The sequence below is a fragment of the Bubalus bubalis genome, chromosome 3, assembly GCF_019923935.1.
Source record: "Bubalus bubalis isolate 160015118507 breed Murrah chromosome 3, NDDB_SH_1, whole genome shotgun sequence".
NCBI lineage: Eukaryota > Metazoa > Chordata > Mammalia > Artiodactyla > Bovidae > Bubalus > Bubalus bubalis.
Window position 1 is genome coordinate 63838717 of NC_059159.1, and position 8049 is coordinate 63846765.

An 8049-nucleotide genomic window follows, 5' to 3' on the forward strand; every position below is an offset into this window, starting at 1 on the left:
TCAATAACAATCTATTTTGTGACAAATTTCCTACACACCTCAGGAGGTATCTCCTGGGTTTGTCCGGGTGAGAAATTCCCATCATGCTCTGGGTTCTCAGCTCAGCGCAGGGTGATGGTTGCATGCTCCTGAGGCAGCATCTATGCAGCCAGAAGGCTCTGTCTTGCCTTCTTGGCGATTTCCCGGTGAAGTGGGGAGAAGGCCTGAGGCTGCAGCTGCCAGTGAATGGTTCTGAGCTGCAGGTCCCTGTCAGCTGTGGACCAAGCAGAAGCCCCAGGCGAGGTGAGAGCGAGGCTGCCCACCGCCCCGCTCCCATGGCTGGACCACTCTCCTCACCAGGAGGAGAAAGGACACCATCCCACAGGTTTCACAGGTGTGACGAACACGTTGACACTGAAGCCAGCCTTCGTTTCCCCAAGTTAGCACTTTACAGTCCAGGATCTGTCAGTGAATCTCCACCAACGGAAAAGTCTATTTTGAAATACTTAGAATTTCCCATTCTAGCAGGATTAGCAAAATCTCAAATTCCTAGGAGCTGACTAATCTTTTCTCTTGATGGTCATGCCACTGAGGAAAATCATACACCGTTGCTGATACCGTGCTGTGAAAAGGAGAGAAGGAAAAGAGTCACACACAAAGAAAAGCAAGCGTGACCAGCTGGTTAGCCAAGTGGGCAGAGACAGGGAGACCCATGTTAGCTGGATCTCCAAAGTCACTAAAAACCAGACAAGGGAAATATGAATTTTAACCAGCTGCCAAACAACAGGGTATCTGTGTGTGACACAGAAAACGGGAGACTTTCATTCTCTCCTTGTCAGTTTTTGATGGTGAGGCTGTCATTTGAGCAAGCACAGCTACCACGCAGGCTGCAGAAGGGCCCCATCCTGCCAACATCCTGTCTCAAGGGGACACAGAGCACAGAGCAGCTGCAACATCTCCCTCCATCACGTTTCAATCACCCGCCCATGCTGGTTCTCTTTTTGGAGTGGCACCAGCTCCCTGGGCTCTAGCTTCCATTCTAGTAAAAGGAACGTGGGTGACATCACCCTTTTAATAAGTGGCCACTTTGAGCACATCTTCCAGGGCCGCTGTCCAGCCCCATTAAAGGGAATTCTGGGGTCACATGTCATTTACCCAGTTACTGGTCTGGTGCTAATTTAGTTCAAGTCCATTTAACACAAAACATCTTATGCCTTAGGTTACTCAGGCTCTGAGCCTCTAGGTCATGGGCCATGTTTCCAGATATGATTTCAAGAGAGTGGTCCAGTCCGCGGCATCCTGGTGATAGTCACAGACATCCTTAGAGAGCTGGTGAGTGTGGAGGAAACGTGATCCATGTCACTTATTTAATGAGAGCCATCTACCCGCCTATTCTCAAGGAACTTCCAACTTCCTACAGAACTTGAAGTGTCTGTTCTGTAGAGTAAGAAACACACTAGTGATAAAGAGCATTCTCAGACGAGTAATGGGGACGGATCCCTCCCGGGAGGCGTGTGAGCTGAGCCCAGGATTATGAGGAGCTGGTTCCAGTCCAGCTCTAAGGCCAGAATAAGCTTGTAGACAAACAGTGGGGCTCAGAGCAGGAACAGACCCAGGAGGAGAGCTGGTGAGACACTGGGTTTATCCCTTCGCAGCAGGAAGACCAGGAGGGTCCAGAGCCCCAGAGCGAGGGTGAGGGCAGGTCCAGGGAGGGCCTGGCTGCTGGCCAGGCAGGCCCCTCTGGTCACTTGGTACCAGGAGTGGACCATCCTGTCAGCTGACACTGAAACTTTGAGCCTTATATGAGTCAAACGCCTGGGGCACTTCTGATGGGCTGACTCTCAATCATGCATTAGATCTTAAATCCTTAGAAGAGAGGGTTCCCCTGACCGTCGCAAGAACTGCTGAAAAATTAACTCTGATCCACTGACTCTGAATATGTCCCCTTGAGAACAACAATAGGCCTGGGAGAAATACATGCCCAGGGCTTGACTCTGAGGCTGCGGAATAAGAGTTCATGGATCAGCCGTCCTTCGTGCTCATCCCTGTTCACAGCTGTGTCCCCAGCACCCAGCACAGATGCTGACGTAGATATTTGTTCAAAGAGTTCATGTATCTGCCTAGTAAAAGCTCAAGAAACACGACAGCTGAACCCCTCCCTGGAGGCCTGCAATGCAGGAGACCTGGGTTCGATCCCTAGGTCAGAAAGATCCCCTGGAGGAGGGCATGGCAACCCACTCCAATATTCTTGCCTGGAGAGTTCCATGGACAGAGGAGCCTGGTGGGCTACAGTCCATGGGGTCACAAAGAGCTGGACACGACTGAGCCACTAAGAGCAACACAGACCCCTGTAGTAAAGTCCACAGCCAGTGGCATGGAATAGCCGTGGGCACCAGCTGTGGGCACCAGCCTGGTGTGTGAGTACCATTTTGGGGAAGGACAGGATGCACCCACTTTGCCTGCAGTCTCAGTGCATTGCGTCCATGGGCTCCTGCTGCCCAAGCCTCCTGGGCAGCCTGATCACGAGGACAAACCCGATTCTGGCCTGTCCCCCCATCCCCCCAGCCCTCACCCTCCAGAGAGGCTGGCCACAGCCTCTCCTGACCCCCAGGGCCCCTCGTCCTGCCTCCCAGCCAGCTTCTTCTCTGCCCCAGCTCCCGCTCTGCATCATGAACAGGGGAGTCTCTCATGGGAGCAATCGAGCCCTAAATCACTATTTTTATTTCTTAGAGTAAAAAGGCTGAGAAAAGTTTCTGGAATGACTGCCCTGGGGAACTGAAGTCCGTCTGGAATATGAATCATGAGAAATTTATCCCCCATGGAACCCCACAAGAACAATTACAGTATCCTCCTTTCCGAGGGCTCCTGCCAATTCTTTGTGGGGTCAGCAGAAAGTAATATCTTCCATGAAAAGTGCACAGATTTCTATAGAGAGGAGTGAACCATCGGAATGGGGGTGTGTGGAAGACAAGGCGAAAACAAGTGAGACCCACACAGATGGTGTGGGTGCACACCGGGCTTTTCATCTCAGGAAGCGTGGAGAGTGCGTCACATCCTCCATCCAGGCGCTTGCTAAGCGACAGCTGTGTGCCAGGCACTGTGGGCACCGAGGGGGAACCACTACCCCTCGGGAGCAGACACTGTCTGGTGTTGGAAGACAAGCCATGAAGGGCTCTTTAGACACGGAGTCCAAGGTCAACATGCAACTCTGGGTCCTTTCTGTGGCTCGGACGGTGTGAAGGGAGTATGCCTTTTGTTGCATTACAGTTGAGAGTGAGACAGACTTACAGCTGTCGTTTGAAAACCCCCGGGATAACGAGACTTGGCACTTGTACTTGCGTACTTTTCTCCTCTCGCTGCGGAGTCCGGCTGCGAGGCGTTTGGCACAAGGACTCGCCTGCCGAAGCGGCTGGACAGCGCATGGTGCTCGGGGCCAGCCGGCTTCCTGCTCAGCCAGGCGGCTTGATGAGGTGCTGAGCGCGTGTTCCGTGAGTCTGCAGAGCGGCTGTAACTCACCCCATCACGGCTAGAGACGAGGGACAGCGTGAATAGTGGTCATCTTCTGCAGTGTCAGCACTTCTTAAATGTTCGTTTCAGAAGAGTCTCTTGACGAGTCTGTAACCGAGAGGTCCCAGCTTCTCCCCTCAGAATTTGGCTCGAGGAGGTCTGGGGAAGGGTCGGAGGTGCGGGTTTTACCACCATCGCAACTGATTCTGCAGCAGGAGGCTCTGCTAACCCTGAAAAGGAGGGTTCAGACCTCCAGGTCTCTGCCCACAGATGCAGAGGGTCTTGGCAAGGATCGCCTGCTTGGAAGGGAAGACGGTTGGAACAACATTCCTTCCCCTCGTCTTTTCAGTAAATACCTGTGAGTAACCAGGGTGGACACGGTGCACTCTCTCCACTGGAGGGAGGCTGTCGGGATGAGTGTGCTCCAGCTGCTGCCCAGAGGAGGATCTTTTACGGACAACAGTGGACATGCCTAGGCTGAGCCTGCCTGACTCTGGCTCTCCAAACAGGCGTGTTTTCTTCCCTCACCTCCTTCAAGTCTTTACTGAATGGTCTTCCTGAACTGAAACCTTGCCAGGTCACTTTGCATTAAGCTCAGCACATCAAAGGCTGAGCCCCTCTGTTCCCCCAGCGTCCTGGGGGCTTGTTAAAGAGCAACTCTGTTCTTCTAGGCACTCAAGTCAAGAAGGGTGTCCATTCACCTCTCCTGCACCCAATATCTGATGCATTGCAAGTCTTTATGGTCCTGCTGAGATGTGCCCAGAACCCATGGCTTCCCCCGGTGCTCCTCCAAGCCAGTGCTGCCATTTCCCTGGCTCACTTTCCTCCTTTCCCCTTCCCCATTAACCTAAAGAACAAATCAGCACCACCTGTGTGCCTCTTCCCTGGAAGCCTGTTCTGACTCCCAGGCCTGGGTCTGGGGTCCCCATGCTTCCACGCTGTGGTACCACCACCACAGCCTGGCTGCCGTTTACTCTTTTGCTTTCCCCACTAGGCTCTAAGTCTATACGGGCAGGTGTCATTTCACATGGGCTTCCTTGGTGGCTCAGATGGTGAAGAATCTACCTGCAATGCAGGAGACCTGGGTTCGATCCCTGGGTTGGGAAGATCCCCTGGAGAAGGAAATAGCAACCCACTCCAGTATTCTTGCCTGGGGAATTTCATGGACAGGGAAACCTCGTGGGCTACAGTCCATGAGGTCACAAAGAGTTAGACCCGACTGAGAGACTAACACACACACATATATTTCACATAACCCGACTCCCAGTGGGCGCCCAGTGAGGGTTGGTTAGTTTAACGGAAGAGAGAAAAGGAGACTCAGGCAGAGAAAATAATTGAAGAGGAGTCAGAGGATCAGAGAGGGCAAGCAGCGCCGTGTGTCTGGGACCCACGAAGAAACATACGTGCAGACAGAAAAGATTAGGAGGGGGCCTTTCCCGGTGGTCCAGCGGTAAAGAATCCACCTGCCAATGCAGGGGACACAGGTTGCATCCTTGATCCCGGAAGATCCCACAAACTGTGGAGCAACTCAGCCCGTGAACCACAACTGCTGAGGCCTCATCCTAGAGCCTGTGCTCTGCAACAGGAGAAGCCACTGCAGTGAGAAAATCGTGCACAGCAGCTACAGGAGCCTCTATTCTCCACAACTGGAGCCGACGTGCAGGAAGAGCCTGTGCGCCACATCGCAGACCCAGGGCAGCCAAGAGTAGAGACGTCTATTAATTAATAAAAAAATGACTAGGAAAAATATAGGCTGATTCTGGGTACAAAATGGGTCCCTGGTCAGCCGTGGAAACTACTGGATTATTTTAAGCGGGCACAAAATGCTCCTTTTAAAAATAATTTTGAGCCGAGACTGGGCTAAAAGGGCAACGGGCAAAGACAGACTCAATTGCAAGAGCCACCACATGGTCAAAACGCCCCAATCTGAGTGGCAGCAGGAGGCGTGCGGAGGACCAGACAGACATGAGAAATGTTTTCAGGGAAGATGCTGGTGGGTGAGGATCAAGGAGACAGACGCTTGAGGCCAGATCACGCGGCTGGAAGAAGAGGGTGCCTTTTGTGGAAAAATGGAGAAACTGCAAAAAGGGCATCATTAGGTGGAAAAATGTAATTCTGCGGCCAAGCCTTCCGAGTGGGAGACAGCCTCAGGACAGTCTGGTGGAAACTAGTGGGTCTGGGGATTCAGGGCTAGATTCTCGGAGAGCCGTCTTTCTCTCTCAAGCCTGAAAACTCCAGCCTCTATAGCCGGAGAACAAACATTTAGCTTTGGGACATGGACATCTGAACGGTCCGGCACATCGTTTAAAGGGCTAGTAACTTTCTGCAATGTTTAGTATTGTTTCTTATTAGGTGGGGACCAGACCCTGAGCAGTTCAGTTGTACTTTTTTGCACCTGGAACTTTCAGAGCCGGAGGGGGTCCTGCTTTCAGTGGGGATGGGTATTAGCCCTGGGGACACTTGGCAGACTGATGGAGAAAATCTGGACTGTAAATCCAAGAAAACACGCTCAGGCACTGAGACCATCTTTACCGGCAATCTTTCTGGTTAAGGCACATATCTGGGGCTTCACTTCTCTGCACAGATCCACAACGTTTCCATTATCTGGGGGCTCAAAGAGGCTGCTGTGTATACCCAGCGACCTACTAGAACTGAACGTTTGTGCTTTTCCATTGAACAAAAACAGATACGCAGAGGATTTAATTCTAAATGCAGTTGTACAAATGTCTGATACAAATGGGGAAAATGTTAGTGCTTGCTAAAGCAGGCTGGTGGATACTTGGATCCCTATTATGTTATTTTCTGCACTCTCCTATATGCTCGGCACACAGTAGTTCATCATTTAAAAAAAAATTCAAAAAACACGTGTAAAACTGAGCCAAAGACTGAGCTCCTGAAGGTCAGGCAAGTCTGGGAAGGTGACCTACAGAAGCGACGGAGTGACTCCACTTTGCAAAGTTCCTGTCCCCTCCAAGAACAAAAGGCTTTGCTGGTCACCGGACTGCATGAAGTCATGGGACAGAGAGGGGTGGACTGATCCTTCCTGCCAGCTGCAGTCCCACGTGCGCCCGAGGCCACCACTAGTCTGGGAAGTCACAGGCCCCTAGGACACACTCCCCTGTGGATGGTCAGGTGGGACACAGTCCAGTGACGGGAACTTCCGCTTTATCCAGCCCACACTGTGTTCCTGACCTTGGCTTGGTTCCCAGGCAGGGCCATTGCATCACCTGCTGTCACGGTGCAAACACACCCAAGCTGTGAGTCTTGGGGGCAGTCATCTTCTCCTGGATGCTCAACCAAGGAAGCAGGGTGAGATGCTCCAGGGACAGTCCCTCCAAGCCCCTCCCCAAGCTCTCCAGCTCCCTGCTCCCTTCCTTTGGACGACCAGCTGAAAGCCTCCTCAGTGGGCTCAGGATGGCCTATGATTTAGGCCTTGGGAAATCCAGCATTTTCCAAAGTCGACAGAGGGCTCCTCTACCCCCGACTTGACGTGTTGACTGGGAAGACAACTATTATTACCACCGGCCATGTGGTGGGTGCAGTGTGGCCCCAGCAAGGCTCGCTGCATCGGCCTTTGAGACCAAAGGCACCAGCGGCCCCTCTGGAAGAGCGGGGTCCTGGGGTCCACCTGTGGGCTTCAGACTTCAGCAGGGGGTGGGGGGAGAGTGGACAGTTCCTCCAGCCAGACCCCAAGAGGAAATCCTCTCAATAAAGCAGCTTTTAACAAACCAAAGCTAAGCTGCATCTGGCTCCAAGCCCTTGAATGCAGTTAGCATGCAGACCACAGCTCACTCTCTCAGGAACAGCTCTCCGAGAGACCCTGGGGCCCGCCATCTGCTCCCCTAGGGCTGTGCTGTCTGAGGGGCTCCAACTGCTCCTCCTCTGCCAACAGCCAGGTGTGTGAGCTCATGAGTGTCCTGTACCAGGTGGCCAGGACTTTCAGGAATAAACGAGACTGAACATTCAACCCTGGGAGCACCCCAAAACCAGACCTCCTGAAATCTGCTCCTTTCTGCCAGAGCCCTGGGGCCCCAGGTCCCCCCATGGGACAAGGGGGGAGCAGAGACCCTGAAGTCATGCTTATGTCCCCCTCCCTCCCAGCATCTGGGGACCCCAGGCCGCAGTGCCACCCTAGGGGCTGGGCTCCATCTCCAGACCTGGAACTCACTCCACACGTCCCTTCCCCGGCACCTGTGAACCCCACATCACCACATTCTCCTTCAAGGACAACCTGTAAGGACTCCCGGCGCCCCTTCTCTGCGGCCAGGCTGTGTCCAGCACAGCAGGCATAATGGCTATACCCTTGGCCAGCCCCATGGGTGAGTTCCTTGGGTGCAGAGCAGGTCCCTGCACCCTCATGAGGGTCAAGACACAGAAGTCATTCTCTCGGCGCGGTCACCACCTCTGCTTTGCAGGTGGGGGTAGCGAGAGAGCCCAGGCAGAGAGGAACGGGGCCCCTCTCCTCCACAGGGCTCAGGGCTCTGGGAAAAGGGAGCCAGATGCTGTCCCCCGCAGCCCAGCTAGCCAAGCACCAAGGAAGTGCATGAGTTGTGTCCTGGCCGT